General features: G+C 31.9%; 1 protein-coding gene across 6 annotated transcripts in view; it reads right to left on the bottom strand.

Moving 5' to 3' along the window:
* LOC107455513 (uncharacterized) overlaps positions 1-25,695 on the bottom strand; it is a 193,554-nt gene that overhangs the window by 147,131 nt on the left and 20,728 nt on the right. For 2 of the 6 annotated variants that reach the window (XM_071183111.1, XM_071183113.1), the window contains exon 1: positions 8,916-10,092. The exons of the other annotated variants lie outside the window; for them this stretch is intronic. The gene's annotated coding sequence lies outside the window, so the exon portion shown is untranslated. Of the gene's footprint in view, positions 1-8,915; positions 10,093-25,695 lie in introns of those variants that run through there. 6 annotated transcript variants of the gene reach the window in all.

Genomic DNA, 25,695 nt, shown 5'->3' with positions numbered 1-25,695 from the left:
GTTTTTTATAACCGTCGTTGAACAGCTGACCCAATTTTGGGTTTATGACTACTAATGTTCAACTTCGTAGCCTTGTAATTTTGAACCCAAACCAGAAAACGAGGGAACTCCTGGATCAAGTATAGGGAGAAATTTGAATACGAGGAGGACTTTTTGATGAAACTAACCAGCAATTGCGTGACATTGAGAGGAAGATCACGAGAACCTCCCACGGTTAGCCTAACGGCAAGGGGGCTCTAGCCCATAATCCATCTACCACTGAGGATATTTCACGTCAGCACTGTGGTCGGTGCAAGCCGAATGCGGAATTCGTATTGACCATCCATTGCTGCGATTCGAACTCGAGTCTGCTCACTGGAAGTCGAACGCTCTATCTCCTGAGCCATCGCGGCTCACACAACGTCACTTGCTGGTATCCCATTGATATATTAACTAAATTCAAAGGACTCCAAAGAGAAGACTTTTTTTATTGGTCTTCTTATAAAAAAATATAAAAAAGTTCATGTACATCGATTCTATGTTCGGAATATGCAATTTATTCGACTGATACACCCATTTATTCAATTTTAAATAATTTTTAACAAATGCAACATGTCATCTGACTTTTTAATCACCATCCATTTCAAAACTGTAACGCATACGCAGTCATGCAATACGAAACTACTTTCCTCAAAGAAAATTATTCAGTCTTTTCCATCAGCCTAACAATCCTCATGATAATCAAGACATATTGTTTAAATGAACAATCATTAAAAGTACTAAATTGGAAAATGTATTCTAATTACAAAAGCCAGCTACCGAAATTAGACACTCATTTAGAAATCATCCAGGTAAGTACTTTCGAAATGAATTCTACTTAGTTCAGTATTTTTATTAAATATCCGAAAAGTTTGAGCTGACAAATTATCGATGCATATTTAACTCTAATGGTTTCGTGGATATTTGTTTCAAATAAAAGCTTGTCAATGAAAATCAAATACTAAGGCATTGATTTACTAATTTAAAGAATCATTGAGCTCTGAAAAAAGCAGTAAAAGGGACATCGTTGAGAACTGGCGTTTAAATATTACTCGTTTTATGAATTTTTCCAGCATAAAAAATTAAGATATTTTTGTTGTTTTATCTGTTTACGCACTTTTGATAAACAAAACAAACAGAGCAGCGATGGCTCAAGGGATAGAGCGTTCGCCTTTCAATGAGGTGAACCGGGTTCGAATCCCAGTCGATACGAATTCCGAATCTGGCTTACATCGACCACAGTGCTGATTTGAAATATCCTCAGTGGCAGACGAATCAAGGGTTAGAGTCTCCTTTCCGTCAGGCTAACCGTGGGAGGTTCTCGTGGTCTTCCTCTCCATATAACGCAAATGCGGGTTAGCTCCATCAAAAAAAGTCCTCCACAAAGGCAAATTTCTCCCAATACTTGATCCAGGTAAGCATTGTCTTCTGGATTGGGTTCAAAATTACAAGGCTACGGAGTTGAACATTAGTAGTCGTAAAGCCATAAAATTGGGTCGGCTGTTCAACGATGGTTATAAAAAAAGAAATAAGAAAAAATACAGCCGTGGTGGCTCAGAAGATAGAGCGTTCGCCTTCCAATGACGTAAACCGGGTTTGAAATCCAGCGATGGCTGGTCGAAACGAATTCCGCACCCGGCTCGGACCGACCACGACTGACGTAAAATATCCTCAGTGATAGACGGATCATGGGTAAAAGTCAGGCTAACCGCGGGAGGCATTCGTGGTTGTGCTCTCCTTGTAACGGAAATGTGGGTTAGTTCCCTCCAAAAGTCATCCACGAACGCAAAATTTCTCCCAATACTTGATCCAGTTAAGCCTTGTCTTCTGGATTGGATTTAAAATTACAAGGCTACGGAGTTGAACATTAGTAAAGCCAAAAATTGGGTCGAATGTTCAACGACAATTGTAAAAAAAAAAAGGAAAAAAAACAAACAACAGTAGATAAAATATAATCTGTACAGAATCACGAAAAATAAACAATAATNTGTTCGAATGATTCACCCATTAATTCAATTTTAAATAATTTTTAACAAATGCAACATGTCATCTGACTTTTTAATCACCATCCATTTCAAAACTGTAACGCATACGCGGTCATGCGATACGAAACTACTTTCCTCAAAGAAAATTATTCAGTCTTTTCCATCAGCCTAAACAATCCTCATGATAATCAAGACATATTGTTTAAATGAACAATCATTAAAAGTACTAAATTGGAAAATGTATTCTAATTACAAAAGCCAGCTACCGAAATTAGACACTCATTTAGAAATCATCCAGGTAAGTACTTTCGAAATGAATTCTACTTAGTTCAGTATTTTTATTAACTATCCGAAAAGTTTGAGCTGACAAATTATCGATGCATATTTAACTCTAATGGCTTCGTGGATATTTGTTTCAAATAAAAGCTTGTCAATGAAAATCAAATACTAAGGCATTGATTTACTAATTTAAAGAATCATTGAGCTCTGAAAAAAGCAGTAAAAGGGACATCGTTGAGAACTGGCGTTTAAATATTACTCGTTTTATGAATTTTTCCAGCATAAAAAATTAAAATATTTTTGTTGTTTTATCTGTTTACGCACTTTTGATAAACAAAACAAACAGAGCAGCGATGGCTCAGGGGATAGAGCGTTCGCCTTTCAATGAGGTGACCCGGGTTCGAATCCCAGTCGATACGAATTCCGAATCTGGCTTACATCGACCACAGTGCTGATGTGAAGTATCCTCAGTGGTAGACGGATCATGGGTAAAAGTCAGGCTAACCGTGGGAGGTTTTCGTGGGTTTGTTTTCCGTGTAATGCAAATGCGGGTTAGTTCCCTCCAAAAGTCTTCCTCGAACGCAAACTTTCTCCCAATACTTGATCCAGGTAAGCCTTGTCTTCTGGATTGGGTTTAAAATTACAAGGATACGGAAGTGAACATTAGTAGCCGTAAAGCCAAAAATTGGGGCGGATGTTCAACGAATGAAGAAAAATCAGCGAGACTTTTTGCGTCAGATAACGGTTTCTAATAAAACTATTTGAGAATAATTGTGTGCAATTTCCTGTTTCTTTTCTCTCCTCATAAAAGAAATTAGGTACTCGGTACAACTCGAGAAGTGAATTGATTATGCCGAGCCATGTGATTTAAATCGGATTTAATTGGATACCTGTACGACGTCATGAGTGTATCTCGAACCCGATTGTTTTCTGAATCGAGTAACTCCACGATTTACAAAAGACGTCACTTGCGGATATCCGATTGGGAAAATATAGTTCCAATTACTTAGTTCGGATTGCAAACAATATTTTAAGTCTCATATTACTTTACTCATTGCGTTATACATTTTAAACTATTTTAAAAAAATCGGGGGGGGGGGGAAAGAGTTATACGGAGAGCTGTTTTTCAAGTAAGGATCGTTTTGTTGTGTACACTAATAGGTGCGTCGCTACGAGTGCTTGCGTCGTGTTCTGGCATTCCTTGGGAACAACAGCGCTCAGATACAGCTGTGTAGGAAACCTGTGAGGTCAGTTCTATGTCTTTAAAATATTCAAGGACGCGTATGAGGTATGGTCAGTGATGAATTTTTAGTCGGCAAAAAAACCAATCTGCTGTATACATTCACCAGCAGATTTGTGAAGTTTGCTATGCTTCCTACTGGCATGCTGACAGAAGATTTTACTATAATGACTCTCTCTACAACTCAGTCCCGAGTTATATTGGACAATTTAGGCTGGGAAGTTTTGGACCACCCCTAAATACAGCCCAGACCTTGCGCTAAGTGATTTTCCTCTTTTCCGATGTTCCAAAGATCATTTTGGCGGCAACCAGTACAACGATGAGGAACGGTAGTGGCCTCTTGGTTATGGGAGCAGGCGGCAAGTTACTATGAAGAGGGTATTCTAAATCTAGTTTTAAGGTATGATAGGTGTTTAAGCAAACTTGGCAATTATTTTGAAAAAAAGAGAAACGTATGTAGAATCAAAAAAAAATAGATTTACTTCATGATAATTTTCTATCGTTTGGTTTTTATTTTCAAACAGCCCTTAATTAAAAAAAAAACAATCCACGTATATACACATTTTTATATCACTTCAAACTAAATAGTACAGACAAAATTGTCGAAACGTGTAGTTTTGAATTTTCATTAGAAGCAAATTAATTACGGTTTTTATTTTTCCCTTCCGCAGGCGGGTATGAAGTGCCTTAAATTTTAAAACAGTTAGACTAACGATCAAACTAATACAAAAAATAAAGTTTCACTCAGCATGCGTCTTGTTTCACAATTAAAATAGATTTAGAATTTTAAGAAGAAGAATTTAATTGTAAATACATTTTTTTTAAAAAAAGCACAGAAGGAGAAAAAAACAACAACCCTGAAACCCTCTTTAGTCGTTGAAACAAAGGGCAAGTGTGATAGAAAAATAGTTTAATAAAAAAAAAACACTCCCAAAAGAAAATCAGAGAAAAACATAAAAATACAATCCAAGACTACGATAGAGAGAAAAAATATAAAAAGATATATTCACAAAAATAAAAAAATGCGAACACAAAAAGCTTAATTACTTTAAAAGAAAAACAGTGGATAATAAAATTATTTCGAATAAAGAAGCAACATCTAGAAAGAAAGAAAAAAAATAACTCAAGAGTAATAAAAATATAAAGCAAAAAAAATGCTATTACAAAAATGACTTCTGCTTTTAAGAGCTTTTCCCAGAATAAAAAAAAATTAGATAATTAAATTATTACAATTTATGACAAAGGATTGGTCAAAATCTGGCATTAATTAAAAGAAAAATGAAGATCGAATTAGAGGACAGAAAAATAAAGATACTGATTAACAAAGCTCTTAAAAAAAACTGGGGCGCATGACTTATTGTAAACTTAGACCAGCAACAAAAGATAAAAAAGAAAGTAAATTTATAAAAATCATAAATACTCTTCCGGAAAAATCACAAATATCTATTAAGTCGTATTGGCTCAAAGGAATGAGCATTCGATTCCAATGAGGCGAACCGGGTTCGAATCCCAGCGAGGGCTGGTCGATACGAATTCCGCATCCGGCTTGCAACGCCGGCTTGCAGTGCTGGCGTAAAAATATCTTTAGTGGTATGCGGATCATGCGTTTGAGTCCCCTTGCCGTCAGGCTAACGGAGGGAGGAAGTTTTCGTGGTTTTTCCCTCCATGTAACGCAAATGTGGGTTAGTTCCAGCAAAAAATCCTCCACGAAGGCAAATTTCTCCCAATACTTGATCCAGGAGTACCCTTGTCTTCTGGATTGGGTTCAAAATTACAAGGCTACGGAGTTTAGCATTAGTAGTCGTAAACCCAAAAATTGGGTCGGCTGTTCAACGACAGTTATGAAAAAAATTTATAAATTATCTTAACAAAAAAACTTTTATGGTGAAATGTGAAAAGGCCGAATTAAAATATTTCTCGAAATCAAGGGTCCTCACACTTTTTGAATAACAAAATACTTAAAAGGCTGACCTTCCAATTTATTTTAGAAAATTAATTTAACACACGTTTTTCTTGGGGGGGGGGATTGATTTGAGGGTAGACATACCTGTTTACACACTCATTGGTAATTGAGAACTCAGAGTCGCTTTAAAAAATTTACATAATTGGATATAATATTCAATAAAAGTTATGTAATTATAACAACTGGTTCAATTCCCTTTTTAAATTAATTAAAAATGATGAGCATATTTAAAACTAATTGCAATCGGCGATTTCATGATTTTGTCGCATTTAATAAAAACGTGGAAACATCAATCTGAAAAGTTGAAAAACTATTGCTACTTTTGAAGAAGATATTATTTCATAATGTAAAATCTAAGAAATCGTGCCAAACCTTGACATCATTCAAATTTGTAACAACCTTAATAAACCGCCAAGTTGTAACATACTATCATGAAAATTAAAATATCTTAGGATATTATGATCGAACTTAAATGATGGTATTTTCTCACTTTGCATTGTACCTTGAAACCACTTGTGCCTGCATTGCGTTTACAAATAGCATTTAATAACAACCCTAGACCAGCGGTACCCAAATTGTGTTCTGCGGAGCCCCAGGGTTCCGCATAAGGGTTAAAGGGGTTCCGTGAGTTAGTACTTTTTATAACCAATGATGAGTACTTTTATAACCCCTAGTAAATTAGTTCTATTTATAATTTCTGTTTATATTTAGATCAACCTATACTTCATGACGCTAGCGTAGCCACTGGAAGAGCCTCCTAAGCCGGACAGGTCAGTGTGGTGGCACCAGACTAAGGGTAACACCCTGGTCTTTCCTGGTTAGGGGTTGAGCATAAAATCAATAACCCTATCTTTTAAAAAAAGTACTTGTTACAGAAACTGAAATCATGCAGATCCATCTCTCTGAAGTGAGTAAACCAAAATATACCCTCTACTTCACAACTTATGTATATAATCCTACGATTGCTTTTATGGAAATAATTTCAAGTAAAATGCCAATGATATAGAAATGGCGTTTTTCAAATCAAAATAAAATAATTAACTTAGGTACCATAATAATATTACCAAATTTCAAAACATTTATCAAATTTTATCACTTATTATAAAATCATATTTTATTATTAATTTTACCAAAATCATTACCAAAGCGTTTTGGTAAAAATTACCGAGATTTTTGGTGTTTCCAGAGCTAGGAACACGGTAAATTTTACCATACTTTTTTTTTCAGTCTGAATTTTTTTAAATATAGAAAAAGTATTTTGCTAAATTCTGTTTTTTTACATTTCAGATCTGTAGGTTTAAAGGCGCTGGCGCCAATGCCGATTGGCTATGTTGTGTTTTTCCTCTTTGACTATCCTCTGTATGTTCCACTGCATTACTGCTTTCCTTCAAGGTGAGTTAATTACATGTATTTATACATATTATGCAACAGTATTCGATTGTATTTTGATATCACAACTTGTTGTACTATAATGACACAACATTCGTCTTCATCATCAATGACTCGACAGCCCAGGGTGGGCCTTGGCCTTCTCAAGAAGTTTTTTCCAGGTTAACCTTCTTTTCGCTAGNCTTTTAGTAGGCCGTTAATTATTTTTTATAAACTACTACTTTATAAACTTTTTATTTTTCATAAACTATTACTTTTTGAAATATACTGAATTTACTTTCGAAATTATATAATATAAGAGAGGGTAATTTAAAAATTGTTGAGGATCAAATTCAGTTGATACCATTTTGATTAATTTTTACGGTGATAAGTGAGTACCCCTTCAAAACTCAATACCCTTCAATATATAGCCTTTCAAAACTCAAAGTGTCCTTTTCTACGAGGAACCACCCTGCCCATTTTTTTTTTATTCCTAGGGAGAACTCAGTCTTTAATGAAGAAAAATGTTGTTGTAATCATTTTCAACTTTTATAACAGGGTTTCAATGAATGAAGAAGAATGAAGAAGATTTAATTTTGAAGTATATCATAACTCGGCTTATTTTAAACATTTCCCATTTATACCAAAAACAAATTCATAACTAGATTAAATGAAGCACAAGGGTTACAAATTTAACAGTAGGACATAACTTAAGATTATTACTGACAAAATGATGAAAACTCTTCATCATCTTAATAAAATGTTTTAATTTTTTTTTATAAGTTTATAACTTTCACAATTACCTTAATAAACTTTACTTATAAAGTTGAGGATAGGGCCGAAAGAAGGTTTGTTATTTACGATTCCATAGTAAGAAAAAAACAATTGGGAACCTAGACAAATGACTTTTTTTAGTAGTCAACATGTAAGACAGGTGGTCAATTAAAAGAACTTTCACACCCTTCTAATGTGTAGGATGAATTCGGTTCTTGATAAAGGTTAGCATAGCTGGTCAACTTGGCGGGTTTCACAGCATTATCATAACAGCCAAACACAAAAAAGAATAAATCCAGGAGATTTTAGAAGGCAATATAAATTCATAGTTAAATCATATATTTCAGTTAACTAATGCTTAATATAGTTTAGAAAATAGTTTAGAAACAGGTTAATAATAAATAAAAAAATAGTTTAGAAACAAGGAATTTTCCTTATTTTTTATAGTCGTAAAAATACAAAAAATATAATATTGGTTAATAACGACGTATAATATACGAAGTAAAATTGACTGCAATACTTTATCCATGATTGGTATTAAATAGACTATAATATACTATTTATACTATGCTTTTTGAATTTTTGTGTTCATAATTTTGAATAATAATAGATATTTAACTCATTTTTGATTTATAGTTTTAGAATTTTCCTTATTTAATTTAAAAACAGGGAATTCCAAAAAAAACTGAGTATTCTGGAAAATTAAAAAAAAAGCTTCTAATTTATTACAACAAATAAACTTATTATTTGACAATTATATTTATTTAAATACTCAAAACAAAAAAGCAATTAAGTGGATTAAAAATATATTTTAGACATGTATTTTAGCAGAAACTTTCTCAGTTTTTCTGGAATTTTTGAAAATACAGTCGAACCTAGATATGGTTCAAGTACAGATTTTATTAGTCAAAATACCGATATGATTCAAATAATGATATTATGATTCATTGCCGATATTATGGTTCAATATACCGATATTATGGTTCAAGATATCGATAATATGATTCAATATACCGATATTATGGTTCAAAACAACGATATTATGATTCAATACCGATATTATGATTCAATACCGATATTATGGTTCAAGACAACGATATTATGATTCAATATACCGATATGATTCAAAATACCAATATTATGGTTCAAGAGTATCGATATTTAAGTTGATTGCTGTACAATTTTTTTCTGCATCTGTATATGAAGAAGGGATACAAAAATACAAAAAGGCAATAACAAAATATCTACAGACGATCCTTCATAGAAGCAAATAAACAAACATACTTACATCACAAAAACATCTCATTGGCACAAAAAAGTTAGTATCCGATTTTTAGTCACTTAAAATCAATCTTGGCAATAGCACAAACACAACACATAAATCCACAAAATGTATTCACTATTGCAGCAAGAAGCATCTTCTAAACAAAAAGGATTATATTCTAAGCAATATTATTCTACAAAACAGCTAGGATTTATTTATTCGCGGATGTTACCGTCTAAGGCACGAGATGTGAATTTGCCTTGGTAATTTATAATTTTTCATTTTATCAGGCACTAGTAAGCAGATCGTTAAAAATATAGAATATGTCGTCGCCAATTTATCGTTTGTTAATCGCCAATTTCAGGAACTAGTTATCGTACATAAATATTTAGATATGGTTTTATCTTTCATTTAATTTAGAGGCATATAAATTAAGGCACTCTTTGCCTTTTTCCAAATTTGAAAGACATCCGTAAAAAATTTAGCAAGAATCTGTTGGTGGGGAAAAGGCAAATGGTCTAAGGATTGAAATTTTATAACAATTTAGAATTTTGTATTTAGTTTTAAAAAAGACATAATTAACTTTAAAAACTATATCTTTATACGGTAGTGCGCCTTAAAGTTATTTTAAAATGCTGACAAAAATTATAAAGGTTAAGATTAACATTTCTTTTTTATAAAATTGTATTAAACTGCAACAAAATTGCAGAATACTTTTATTTTTTAGGTCTGCATATTCTAAGTACAGCAGGCATTTGTGAAAAGACAAATAGAGAAATTGAATTTTGAAACAAAAACTATCGTAAAGAAAACATTCTAAAATCAGCAAAACTAACTGCAAGTCAAAAAAAAAAGTGAAAAATCACAAGCACTAATATATTTATAACAATAAAAAAAAATTAATTTCCTTTTGTTTTTAAACCTATGGAAGACGCGTAAGCTCGGGACACTAGTCGCATGAAATCTTTGCGCACTTTGGAATTTTTCCTTGCAAATTCAATCAAACATTTTAATTTGAATGCCGTCTTTAATAGGTGAAAATGCCGTGAAATGCATGAAACCGAGCGAGATTTTTGGGGCGCCGCTTCTAAACTTGGAAGACATTGGGAATTATAAAAAAAAAAAATTCAGTCAGGCCAGCGGAGAGAAGTTTTTACGGAGAACTAGTCGGCCGCCCGTATGCAGCTGCCACAGATTTGCGACTGAGCGACTTCTTGTGATCAAAGAACCGCCCTTGTCATCAAATGAAAAAGGCGAAAGCGGTCTTTTAGCGCCATCTAACGATCAACAAACGAAAACACTTGCAGCCTTAAAAGAATTCTTGGTAAGGGAAAGCAAACTGTATTGAATTATTTAAGCTATTAGGCTAAGTGTGAAGGAGGAAAAAACTTCATATAAATGTATTTTAATTGATAATTTGGGACTTCATTTTCACAAAAAATTAAAAATCTAAAACTCGTTCAAATTTCGTCACTTAAATAGTTTAAAATGGAATAAAAATTGGCATACCAATTCGAAGAAAAATAAATTCTTATTAAAAATACTTATTAAAAAATATATAATTATTAAAATTAACTTTAAATAATTGAATTTTATTATTTTGCGATAAAAATTTTCGATTCGCCGAGAAAGCTCTTGAGATGTGGTAAAATCCACAAAAAGTAGAGTTTCACCATGAAGATTGGCATTTATTACGCGAAAATCCAATCATTAGAAACAAGGTTACTCAAGGTAATTATTATTTTTTAGTCAGCTGTACTTATCTGATTCAAAATATTCAAATAATTAAAAATTCAACATTAAAAAGTATCTTGCTTTGTTCATTTGTTTTTTACTTACTTAGATAAAATCAGAAAATCATAATGAAGCATAAGTAAATGCGAAAATTTATTTTTGAAATAAAATCAATATAGTTAATATATGTGGTCCAAAATATTAGAATATTTCATTACGAACACTAAAATTCATTTATAAATGGAGGGAGAGAAAAAGTTGCTTAATATTTTGCAGCGTCGCCCTTTGCTTTGATCACTGCAATGTTACATAGAATAAGCAAGATATTTTTGTTAACATTAACCGAAATTATCACTGCAATCTTACATAGAATTAGCAAAATATTTTTGTTAACATTAACCGAAATGAATCACTGCAATCTTACATAGAATAAGCAAGATATTTTTGTCAACATTAACCGAAATTATCACTGCAATATTACATAGAATTAGCAATATATTTTTGTTAACATTAACCGAAATGAATCACTGCAATCTTACATAGAATAAGCAAGATATTTTTGTAATCATTAACTGAAATGAACTGGACGCAATTTTTCCCAATATCAAGAAAAAAAGTGGAAGTTGTTTTTCCTTAATTTATTTGCTCGCATTAAAAAATTATTTCAATAAAAAAATGACAGAATACTTTTTTCCTCCTGAAATCTTACATAATTTGGAATTTTAATAGTTTCCTAAATGACCAGCCACATTCTCAAAATATTCAGGAGAGCTATTTTCATGAAAAGCACGATTCTCATGTAGGCAATAAACTGTTTTTGTGTATAGAAATTCTAGGAAATCGTAAAGTGCCTATGTGGTAACAATACTGTGAAACAATTTGATGTAAAAACGTCATCTTTTGAGAAAAGATATTTTCCCCATCTCTTTTAACAAACTAAATGTTCTTGAAACCTAAAGGGTTGAAAAAAGCTTGAACTACAGAGTACTAAGCTAGTACACGGGTCTTTCTAGGTTTTTCTGAAAAGTACCTATTTTGTGAAAATTTTGACATAATTTGCGAAAAATTAAAAATTATATTAAAAAGTCAACACAAAACATGGTAAAAATATAGATTTATCGTTTCTTAAGGGATACAAAAATAAAGTTTTTAAGAAAAAGTATTTTGTGAAACTACCGTTTTTCCTAAAGTTGAATTTGTGAAACTAGCGTTTTACCTAAAATTAAATTTGTGAAGGTACCGCTAAACGGCAGTAAATTCGGCCTGGACAGACCCCTGTAGTAGTACTACTAACTATGGATAAAAAATAAAATACTAATAAATACAAAATGAAAAATACATATTCCTTTCACAGCACATTAAAAAGCACAACTAATACATTTCTTTAATCACGCGATAAAACAAAAATGGGGACACTATTTTTTGTAACCATATTCATATGCAAAAATCGCGACTAAAACCTTCATACCCCATTTAATATCGACTTAAGGTATATTATAGAGCCAATAAACACGCGCCTTCCGCCGAAAATAGGGGGAAGACTAATTTTATGACGTCAGATTAATTGTAGCCGGGGATACGTTGAAAGCCTTAGGTATTAAAATAAATGTTCCCGACAAGGCGAAATGTTCCTATTAAAAAGGGGTGTGCAGCAGCGTTTACACTAGCGTCGGACTGATTAGCAGCAGCTGACGGAAAATATTATTTTAAAGTCATTTTGCTACATGTGAGGGATTCCACTCTAGACATTAAATGTGAAGGTAGGGCTAGAAATTGAAATTGCTACAAAGAGGGTGATACAGTTAATTTGTGCTAATTTATTAGCAAAATTACTTCCCCCATACTGTAGAGAAAAATATTCGTTTTTAAATTATGGTAATGATTGATGGAGTAAAAATAAATAATTTTTCGCTGCAAAACAAAATTAAAGCGTCAAGTAACGGGGAGTCGTAAAAGTTAATAATAATTAAGGTCTCTGAAAATATATTTTTTTTCAGCCTTCATATTTCATCGTCCCCTACTTAAAAACGTGTTATTTTGTTTAAATGAGTAAAAAATGTGAAGTAATCACAATTGAAGATTTAAAACTTTAAAAGGTAATTTTTAAAAAATTATGTAGATTTCTTACAGTCTGTTATCAGTAAAAGCTGAAAGGGTGTATGTTAAAAATCTGAGCTTTTATTTACAAGATTTTCAACTCTCAGAAGTATTTGTGATATGTGCCATGCACCGTGTTAATTTAGCTAAAGGGTTGGTAAAAATAATGCTCTTTTAAATAATAAATAATCGGGATTTTTTTAAACTCAATTCTGGCAACCATGGCGGTTCAGAGAATAGAGCGATCGCCTCCCTATGAGGTGAACCAGGTTCGAATCCGCAGCGAAGACTGGTTGATATGAAAATTGCACCCGACTCACACCTATCACAGTGTTGACGTAAAATATTCTAGTGGTAGACGGATAATGTGTTTGAGTCCCCCTGCAATCAGGTGAGGCAAGAACAGTGTGAGGTTTTCCTCTCCATGTAACGCAAATGCGGATTAATTCCTCCACGAAAGCTAGTTTCGCTTAAAGCTTTATCCAAGAGTTCATTTGTCTTCTGGGTTAGGTTCAAAATTACAAGGCTATTGAGGTGAACATTAATACTTACAAACTCAGAATTGAGTCATTCAGCTGTTCAACGCCGGTTACTGAAAAAGAAAAAAAACTCAAACCCGATTTTTTCTTTTCCATTTACCAATTAATGCTCTAGTATATTCGGGTCTGTCCAGACATTTCGTGAAAGATCCGCTTTTGTAAAATTGTGAAAAAATTACTCGTAATTTATGAATATAATATAAACGTTAAGTCTCATTCTTTCAACCAGGGTCCTGTTTTTGTGAATTTGTGCAATTGGGTCCGTTATTGCAAAAAAACTTCTTCAGGGAGTCTATAAATTATAAAGACATACAAGATTATGCTCAACACTATAAAATTATAATTTAAAAAACTAAATTTTAAAAAATAAACAGCAATTGTTGCTACTAAATTACAGATGCAACATACAAATATTTGGTATTTAGCCTATACTGCTGAAAGCAGAATATTCATTTCGGAAGAAGCTTCTGCGGAAGACAAAATTTAGTTCGTTTACATCTGTCTTTCTCTCCCCCCCCCCTTCCTGGGAAGGGTTTATTCGATTAACAAAACAATAATGAAGATAAACAGATTTGTGAAGAGTCCAATTAAAAGAAAAACTATTTTGTGAAGTGTCCGTTAACGGACCCAAATTTCTTATAAACAGACCCCTGATATTGTAAGTATTAATACTTAAAAATAATAATGCTTTAAATGATACTTAAAATTATAATTTAACTGAGCTAGAACAACACCAAACTAAGCAAGAACATTTCACGGCATTGGAGAAATTCGAGAGTAGTTAAAACTATTTACGCAACAGGCAACAAACAGGTCCCTTAAGCGAACTTAAACTATTACGTTTTGCTCCCACTGGTCAAATTAAGGACTAAGTTCAATACTTGGAGACTCTTATCAAGCAAATGAGCAATAATAAAGAGATAAACATGCTCCTCTCCAAGATAAAAATTTTTGAATTTATTACAGACGCTTAGGGATTTTTTTTTAATGAAAAGTTTTGGTTTATCAAAGGAATTTCTTCGTGAATTATGTCCTTTAAATTTAGTTGATAAACATAATCAAGATACGGAAGTTTGAAATTTTGATAATTAAGAGATAAATTATACGCCTCTCGAGCAAGCTAAATTCCAAAAAGGTTTTTAAGTACTCTAAGTATTAACAAGAAAGAAAAATCTGTCTTTTTTAAATACTCGAATCAATAAATAAATTTTTGTTTTTGCTAGCCTTGAAGATAAATTTAATTCTACACACCAAGATTGAAATTATTTCAGTTTTTTTTCCCTTCACAATTTTAAAGAAATTAAAAATAAAAATATATCTTTGAATAAAAAATTAAACTGCGAAAATGCTTTTATTGAAGACAGCTAATTGCATAGTAAAACTTAAAAAGATAAATGTTTTATACAAAAAAAACTACATTATTTTTGTAAAAAACTACATTATTTTTGTAAATTACTACAACTACTTTGTTACAAATGTTGTTAAATACAACTACATTTTTTTTCAAATGCAGTGACTATAAACTACTTCCGAAATGTAGTAACTAATTCACTACTTTAAGAAGACGAACTTTGCCGGAGAACCTAATTTACATCCATGTTAAAAATGTTTTTGAATAAAAAATTGGCTTATTATTTCTTCATTTAACCTTCAACTTTTTATGCCTTTCTTGACAGCGAATATTTACTTCAAGAAATACTAGGAAAATATCGATTTTGTTAAGTGTTTAATGCTTATTTCCTCAAAGAAATTTAGTGCAGCGAAAATATGTTCCCTTCCATTGAAATAACATCATTGTTTCACGATTGTAGATTCATATGTGAAAGTGTGATGAATAATCTATTATTCGTAATGGCTAGTTTAAATATTAGTTATATTTGATTCTAAATATGTAATTCTGTTGAAGCAGGGGCATTTTCATTGCGTCCATTGACGAGTCCGCAATGATTTTTACCCATCAAATTCAAAAAAATTAGTCGTGCTCGGACCTTGTCTCTTCTCTAAACTAACGTTAAAAAAGGTAGCAAGGAATCGCTACAAACTACTTTTTTTTAGTATCGCACTACTTAACACTACTAAAAGTAGCACACTACACTACAAATTATGAAAAAAATAGCGACTACAGTAGTTTCACTACTTGTAGTGCGCCACTTCCGACCACTGACTATAATTTTAAAACATTAATAACATAAATTCAATGGGAAATAATCTTCTGGGATAATAATACGTCTGGCAAGTCTTGAGAATGAGCGCCTATTTTTGAAGCGCTTGAGCAATTCGTAGTGACGAAAATTCATCGTGAGCCAATTCACTATTTGTGCTTACTACGAATAATTGTTTAGTTGTGCCTGCGACAAGTTGCGTTTGCGACAAATTCTGCCATGGCAAATGGTGTGCTAAGAATTATGTTTACAGAGCACGCACAGTGCGTGTTGAGTGAATGTGGATCGTCATCTAATGAAACGTGAAGATTAAAACATTTTTTATTACATACAGGACTATATCGATACGGCACACAGCTGAAAAATAGCTAATAATACTGCTTTAAACATAGAAATGTGATGTGCGTCACTCGATCACAACGAAATCGTGATGTGACGTGACTTAGTGAAGTGATCCTTGCTGACAAAAATACATGCTTTTTATACAAGTTCAGTAATTACATGCACACAGAATGACGTCACTCACATTATCTGAAACACTGAATAAAGGAATTCGCTTTATTTCACATTAAGTCAAAAAAACAAGCAGTAAAATTAATACTCCAAATCAAATTTATTGTAGTATTACATACGTTATTTGAATGCACCCATATCAATCGAAACAAACAGGGGGGAAAATAATAATAAAAATAATAATAAACTTAACCGAAGAAAAATTTGATATAGCAGGCTAAAAATATTTAATGACGGGCAATAGATAAATTTCTCAGTAAACGCAGCAAGCAGTCCTTAATTACAATTAAGAGGATCAAAAATGTATGGCATAAGCCCCTAGAAAAGCAGATGAGGGCGATATTACATGCCTCCCTTATTAAAGCGGGTAAATTTCTAGCAGACATTGAAGGCAACTTCGGCTTTATGGATTCCTTTATAACAGGTTTCAAATAAACCCGACATTTTATGTCACAGATTGGGGTTTAATTACAAAAGAGGATTAAAATAAACGGAGAAAATAGTCTAAATATTGAGAAGGGATAACTAAAAGAGATACGAAGGGAATTAATTATCTTCCAGCTAAAAGGCAAGCCTGAAGACAGATTAAATATAAACTAGGATATATTTAGAAAGGGAGATATTGTATTTCGGGAAACTTTTCCTGACGCGGAGGTATATCAAATTAATATCAAAATACTATCTAACTACGAATGTATATTGTAATATAATCAGAAATTCATAGTTATAGCGATACACAATGAGTTATTATGAGTCACGATGTTAGAGTCAGTTTCAACGATGTTAGGAGGTTAGAGTTCTCGCCTCCCAATGAGGAGACAGGTTCGAATCCCAAATATGGCTCAACGATTCAAATTCTCTTCCGTTCTCGCATTGACCGTAAAACTTATGTAAAATATCCCCAGTGTAGACAAATCATGGGTTAGAATCCACTAGCCGTCGGGACAATCGTGGGAGATATACGTCGTTTTTCACGCCATGTGACGCAAATGCTGGTAAGTTTCATCACAAAGTCTTCCACGAAGGCTAGTTTTATATTTTATTTTATAACCGTCGTTGAACAGACGACAAAATTTTTGGGTTTACTACTACTAATGTTCAACTCCGTAGCCTTGTAATTTTGAACCCAATCCAGAAAACAAGGGAGCTCCTGGATCAAGTATTGGGAGAAATTTGCCTTCGTAGAGACTTCTTGGTGGAACTAACCGGCATTTGCGTTACATGGACAGGAAGGCCATGAGAACCTGACGGCAAGGGGACTCTAACCCATGATCCGTCTACCACTGAGGATATTTCACGTTAGTACTGTGGTTGGTGCAAGCCTAATGTGGAATTAGTATCAACCAGCTATATTGAAGGGATTCGATCCCGGTTCACCTCATTGAAAGGCGAACGCTCTATCCCCTGAGCTATCGCGACTCACGAAGGTTAGTTTGTCCAAATGCTAGAATCCGGAAAATTCCTTGTTTTCTGGATTCAAAACTACAAAGCTTCAAAACTTCTGGATTCAAAACTACAAAGCTACAGAGTGGAAAATTAAAAGCGGCAAATCAAAAAATGGGTCTGCTGTTCGTCTCAGGTTATAAAATAAAATAGAGTTATTGAATTCGGTTCGAAATATTTCGAACAGAACAAATATATAATGAATATACGTTATAGATAAGTATGCTAATATAGACGTGATTTTACTAAATATAATATAGCAAAATAATGCTAATATAGACTAATATCCTCATTTATGATATGAATTTCATTAATTTGAAGTGTCTCATGTAAAGCAATAGAGTGGAGCATATATAACATGTATTTTATACACTCGAGAAATAAATTAATATCATAAATACTTCACAAGTGAAATAAATCTTATAAACATATGAAATAAACATACATCATACTTAATTTTATGAGTCATATGAGCATGTCTCATACTCGCGTGAAATGAGTCATAAAATAGATTTCTGTACACATATGAAATGAGCAACCTATTTAATCTTATAAGTCACGTAAGCATGTCTTATACATGCGTAAAATTAGAATCGCTCACACATATGAAATGAATATATTAATCGTATATCTCATCAGAGCAAGTCTCATATAAGCGTGAAATGAGAATCTCATACACACACCTGCAATGCATATAATACGGAACCTAATACATCATTTGACTATATATGATTCACCAAGCATACCTGAATCCAATAAGCGAATGTTACACACATGTAATATGAAACGGAATGATTATCATACCAAATATTGTACCACGGAATGAATATCATACCAAATAAATATCCACCACGCAGTGGAATATCAAATGAATGCATATGAAATAAACTCATACACATATGAATTGAACACTTGACATTTGTGATATGAATCTCACAGATACGAAATGCGACATAAATTAATATCCCACACAGGAAATGAATCTGATACGCGCATGAAGAGATACAAAATCGCTGACACACATACTACGAAAATATTAATACAAAAACCTTTTCCAAGATATTTTTGTTCAAAAGGGTATCAAATATGAAGTCTGCCAGCGCAAAATTAATGGTATTTAATTCATATGTGTATAATTTTATTTTATATACATTCATTTGATATTCCACTGCGTGGTGGATATTTATTTGGTATGATATTCATTCTATGATACAATATTTGGCATGATAATCATTCCGTTTCATATTATATATGTGTAACATTCACTTATTAGATTCAGGTACGCTTGGTGAATCAGATATAGTCAAATGACGTATTAGGTTCTGTTTCTGTTTGAAGTAATTTTCAAAATGAAATATAGATGGCCGCACAAAGTCACGTGATAAATAAATGTTAATTTTTGTTTTCTGTATTATGTAGTTTAGTTCTCTATGTGTTTTGTCTCAATAAAATTGTGTTATTAAAACCGGAATGGTAATTTTAAAGTGATTATTTCCCAGAGAAGAAACACATTTTACATTTTGTAAAATATTATATTCATTCTTTAATTTCAGGTTCCGTATTATATCATATGCGTGCGAAATTCTAATTTTACTTGTATGAGCTTAGCTTATATGAGACATGCTTGCGGGGCTTATAAGATTTAATAGGTTATTCATTTCATATGTGTATAGAAATCTATTTTATGTATATATGATATTCTCATTTCACGCGAGTATGAAACATGCTTATATGACTCACAAAATTAAGTATGATGTTTAGTTCATATGTTTATGAGATTCATTTCACTTGTGAAGTATTTATGATATTAATTATATTTATTAACAGATACTAATTAACAGTATTTAACACTGCTTTTTCTATCAAGTTATTGGAAATTATTTTTTATTGGTTATTTAATAACAAACTATTGATTACCGGCGGCTGAGATTTACACCATTCATTCAAAGAAGGAGTTTAATATAGTTCGATTAAAAAAAATGTTTTAAGTAGGCTAGTATTTCCTTATATGTTTTTTAGTTGGATAATGGAATGAGTTGGAGTAGGGAAGCATAATGCTGCTAGTGTAAGTGTATCGCAGTTTATGAACGGCGATAAAAAAATTAGGAAGGAAGATATAATTTTCTTCTATTCAAAATATGAGACACTAAGTTTTTGTTCCAACTATAAACAAATATTTAATGATTATCTACTGTAACGTCACCATAACCTTTTTTTTTCCTCCTCTCGCCTACTGGTTACAGATCCTTTTAACAACAACAGTGAAAGGAAACTGTCATTTCATATTGTATTATTAGTGCCATATATGTTTACGTGTTTACTTCCTTTAATTCTGCTCAATAATAAATTCTAATATAAACAGAGAGAAAGAAAATAATTTATCGAAAATCATTTACGTAGTAATTACAAAAAATAACACTTTTCAAACAAAAATATAAATTATATTCAACGAAGAAATGAGCTGAAAAACAAGAAGACAAGACCTAAGTTGAAACATTTAAATCAAAACGTAGTTTACTTTAGGTGAAGAAAATTGACGCGCTCAGTTTTCATTAATACTCGACATCCTCTAAAGAGAAAATTTTATGGAATTAAAAATACAAGCATTTTATGGAATTGAAAATAAAACAAATAACTAAATAATTATAGTAAATTTCATACATTTGATTTTAAAATAAACTATAAATAAAAACTATATAGAAGCAAAATAAAACAAACTATTGGAGCGAATTTCATAAATTTGATAAAAAAAATTATAAAAGAAAACGATATGGAATCAAAATAAAACATAACTAAACAATTGTAATGAATTTCATAAATTCAATAAAAAAATTTTATAAAGGAAAACGATCAACTGATCACACAATTAGTACTTATTAGTACTCCAGCGCTGCGGTGAGATGAAAACATTTGGTCGGAAAGCGTTGCCATTTTACTAGCGTTTTGAAAAACAAAATACTATGCGTAATTTTTATTTATTTATTTTACATACTAAGCTTTGGAGTGTAAACTCTTTAATGTGCTCCTCTGAAGCCTAGTATTCATAACTCTCATTAAAAACTTCTTCGCACTGTTACCTTTCATAGACAATGTAACTAGTTTCATACCTTGTGTCATTTTGTTTATTGCATTCCACGACACATGAATGGGGGAATGTTATCAAGATTAGTCATGAATTCCACGATCACAGTGATCGAAAAAATGGGAAAATATGTTTGATGAACCCTGAAAAAGTCTCAATAAATAGTCTACTTTTTTTTTCTACTCAGCTCTACTCCATACCTTTTTCTTCTTTTAGAGAGTTGATTGAGACTCATAAAAGAATGTGCTTAATTTGGCGTACTTAGGAGCCACTCTTCGGTGACAAAACTTCCATTATCTTACACTCCGTGTGCCAAATTGGCAGGATGGACGGATAATAAAATTGAAGAGACTTATTTCCCTGTCTCTCTGTCGTGATGCTCTGTGTACATGTTTCTGCACTTTCGATAGAAATCAATAATGATAATCATGATAGTTACTTTTTTCACCGTCTTTAGTTCTTCCCGAAGGCGAAAGTTGCCTTTTTAATGAGGGCATCTGCATTTTTCACAATAAATTAGAACATTTTTTGTGCATAATTTATTCTAAAAAGGAAAGTTTTGAAGAAAAGTTAGTGTAATTAATGACATCTTTTGAGCTTAGTTAGTTTAACAAAATCAATTTTTAAGCAACGTGAGATATAATTATTTTACGACGTTAAATTGTTGAATATTTGCTTTTTTTCATATTGCATTTATGTTATCTTTTATGCCTTATAATACCTAAAAACTACAATTCTATACACAATTAAATTTTATAACAGTTTTGTTTTAATTCTCCACTTGTATAGAGCGCACATAAAAAAATACCGACATTTTCTTTGGCTTGATTATGAGTAAATGAAATCTTCAGACCACGATGAAGTAAACACAAGAAACGTAAAATTAACGTAAGTTGATGCAAACAACAAACTATTGAGCAGTAACTCAGCTTTACTAAATATGTTTATTTCAAAAGCTGAAAAAAAATTACAATATTGAGCAAGTCAAACACTTGGAATAACTTCAGTTCTAATGATCGTATTTTAAAAGATCTAGAGGTACACACTAGATATGCTAAACTATTTGCATTAGTTCTATCAAAAAATCCTCCATGAAGGTAAATTTCACCCAATTCTTGATCCAGAAGTTCCCTTGTCTTTTGGATTGGATTCAAAATTACAAGGCTACGGAGTTGAACATAGGTAGTTGCAAACTCAAAATTGGGTAGGATGTTCAACTACGGTTATAAAATTATGAAGAAAAAAAATCAATTTGAGCAGAAATTTTAAGTTTCAAAATCAGACTCAAAATACTACTCTCTGAGTTAACATTTTTTTCAACTTATTATTGATTTAGGTAAGGGCATATTCACAATTTGTAGAATGTGGTACACTGAAACCTGTTTAAGTTGACCATTAGTGGTACATTGCTTAGAGGAAGATGTGTCGTTTTATAACCATGTTATTTTTATTTACATTATGTTACTTGTGAAGTTCTCATACATTACCAATGTGATACGCGTCTCTAACTATAAGTAATAACTAACTATAACTATAATAACTATAACAAACTATGAATAATTACTTAAAATATTAGTACACAAGAACATATATTCAATTAGAGAACTGGATATAATACCAATTTTAATATTCGAATTACTTTGGTAATACTTACAAATCATTGTTACAAAACGTATTCAACATTGTTACAAACGTACCTCAACAGGTGTAAAATATTATTAACAATCTAAACTTTAAAATGAAAAAATAATCTAAACTAAACGTTTTCGAGGGGGGGGGGAGACTATAAAAGCAAAAAGAATAAAAGAGCTTTAAAAAAATACTGATTATATATGCTAATTAATTTGCGCAGAAATTGTAAATTACAAGCACAAAAACATACTACTTCCTAAATTAACTTTTTTTTCAACTTATTATTGACCTAGGTTAGGGCGTAGTGACAATTCGCAGAATATGGTGCAGTGAAACCTGTTAAGTTGACCATTTAAAATGAAAAATACATTGCTTTAATTATCAACTTATAGAGGAAGATGTGTCGTTTTGTAATTATGTAATTTTTATTTACATTATATTACTCATATAGTTCTTATACATTACCAATCTATGATTCGTGTCAATTATAGTGTAGAACATGTATGCAATTCGAAAAATTAACAATATACTACATCAAACTTAATTTATTTCGTAATATTTACAAAAGCCATAAATAGTTTTCCTATGTAGTCAACTCACAAAGGAGTTTATGTTAGCTTTTAGGTTTAGACAGGCAGAAAATACGTATTCCCATCACTGATATTTCTAATGTAAAGCGCCATTGCCCGATATTCCTTACACTATTTTTTTTTCTATTTTAAAGGTCATTCTCTCTGGTATTTCCTATGCTACAATTTTTTTTAAATCTAAATTTTGAAATTCGAAGCCTCCTTTATCCAAATTATCACAACTACAGAGGAAAAAAAGAATAAACACAATAATAAAATACAACCTGTATCAAAACTTACAAGCCTACATCAATTAAATAATTGACAGTACGAGAAAGAAAAAAATGCTGCTGTCGTTAGCAACCAAAAGACGCAAACAATTAATGGATAGCTGAAGATAAACTGATCTCTAGCTCAGCCTTGAACTTGCAATATTCTTTCGAGTATGCAGTAAAAATGTAAGCATAAATAAAATGCAAAAACAACTGTAACAGTTGAAATAAAATCTAGAATATTTTTAAATTGATTAATAATAAATTAATGTCTGAACAATAACATATAGCTGTTTAAGAAAATAATTTTTGATAGAAATATTAAAGAATGCCGCATTAATAATATAATGTTGTTAATAATTCAAAGGGCAGAAATGCTGAGCAGCTTGTTATTAAAAATAAAAATATTAAGGAAAAAAAGTATAACATTTGTACAATAGAAAAATTGATGGATAACAAAGTAATCAATGACCCTTTTAAAGCAATCCAAGCAGCTAGGAAAACTATAGTTAAAATACATCAGCTATCAGAATTTTTGAAAATATAACTAGAGCCGTCCAGGCAACTAAAGCCTCTAGAAAACATAGGTAAGAAGATACTATCTAAATCCAAAGTGACTGACATTAAAGGAAGTGGACAAAGAACTCGCTAAATTGCCCATCTAGATTTCTAAGATCCTCCAAATATTTTCCTAACATGAAGTTTCACTGCTATATCATAAAAAATGAATTGGATTGACTTCACCTAGCTCAGGAATCAAGTTCGCGACACATCGTCCATCTCTCGTTTAAAGAAGGAAGATGAGGTAAAAGCGTAAAAAAAGAAGAAAAAAACTCCTTAAGAGGAACAGAAGTTACTCTTGGAGAAAAAAAAGGTCCACTCCGCTAGTTCAACACAAGAATAAAAAAGATAATACGGTAAATATAAAGGAAAGAAAGGAAAGAAAAAGCGTTTCATCAGCATCTGAAGTAAATGAATGCGGAGGTAAAAAAATCAACTCAGTTAAATTGGGTGAATCAGTTTCCGTATTTATTCTGGACAGTTGGTTTTCTAGGAAACAATTGAATTTTGAAAATTAAAATTTAGGGAATAATAATCTAGTTAGAAAACTTAATACATATTTTTACATAGGTCGAGTGTGAAGTTAATAAAGGCATGCATAAATAAAACATACATAGATGCATAAGTAATGGCGGCCATGAATCGATGGCTTTTTAAAGGCCAATGTTATTGCGCAAATAGTGAAGAAGGAAAAAAAATAAATACTCAGCAGTGTAATTTAAACAATAAAAATTTACATACAATTTTTCTAAAAAAAATTCAAAGGCGTACAAAACTTTCTTAAGTCACAAGTTTCCAGAATTGGATTATAAGTGAATGTCATAAGGGGTATTCCATATTACAGCACAATTTGCTTTTAATTTTGCACATTAGTGGTTTTATTTTCTGGCTAGGATTCTCAGTCCGCATATTTAAAAATATGCGGACATTTTAAAAATATGTCCGATATGTTAAAAATATGGTGATGAGTCTTATTCCTTTTGATGCAGAATTTTTATTAAACATATTTTTCATACTTTATTCATTATTTTGTATTAGTTGAGGTCAAAATAAGCGATAATTTATAGTTATGAAATAGAGCATGAAACATTGGTGTCTTTTTCTGCGTTAAAGGTAAAATCTTCCAAATATAGCTGACTTTCAAACAATAATTTTTCAAACTTTGCACCCATTTTCAATTATTTAGATCTAAGAGAAACTGGATCCAGGAGCTCTTTTGACTTCTGGATTGGATTCAAAATTACAAAGCTACGGAGTTGATCATTAGTAGTCGTAAACCCAAAATTGGGTCGGCTGTTTAACAGTGGTTATTGTATAAAATATGTGTCTCAGGGTTACGCGATTTCCCCTCTCTCCACATTTTTCCCTTTTCCGTTACTATGGCTTCTGCAAATCTTGCTTTTACCATTTTATTAAGATCGTGGACTATACTCGCGTGGGAAAAGTAAGAATTACCGAAACCATGTTAACGAAAAAGAGAGAAGCTTGAGACGCCTGTTCTATTAGCAGAGTACAATGGTTCCAATTGTATTACAAATGCAGTCTAAGTTCTAGTTGCGTTTTTAGTATAGATATTATATTCACATATAATATCTAGAGCGAGAAGATGATATGCGATTTACCCTTACTCACACAGCCACCAAGTTATCCAGACCTAACGCCACTTGATTTCTTTTCATGGGATTAGTCAAAGATACTGCTCATAAACCACCAGTGCTAAACAGACAGCAAGAACATTAAAAAAAACGCTACGGTGCAACATTAGGAACCATTAACAGAGTGAAGCTACAAAATGTTTGGAACGAATTTGATTACATCTTGAATGCTTGTTGTGTAAAAGTTCACTCATCAAACCTATGTGAAAAAGACTATTTTTCTTTAATTTCATGTACCATTGACTGTAATACGCGTAAAAATTGCAAAAATATAAATATTTAATATCCAGCCATCTATTCGCGCTTATATCAACAAATCCAAATGAAAGTAACATACTTAAACGTACAACCTACGAAAGACAAATACAACCTAAAAACATTAAAAAATATATATAAGACATTTTATGACGCCAGCATTTCAGGTATGCATTTAATATCCCTTAAAAACCATCGGGAAGATTTTTATTAGGAGAATTTTACGGAAAATACCTGAACAATCCTGTCTATTTCTTTGGAAAAACGTCGAGCAAATGAATGAGAACGGA

Source organism: Parasteatoda tepidariorum, chromosome 7 (genome assembly GCF_043381705.1).
Source record: "Parasteatoda tepidariorum isolate YZ-2023 chromosome 7, CAS_Ptep_4.0, whole genome shotgun sequence".
NCBI lineage: Eukaryota > Metazoa > Arthropoda > Arachnida > Araneae > Theridiidae > Parasteatoda > Parasteatoda tepidariorum.
This window is presented reverse-complemented; position numbering and strand designations above follow the sequence as displayed.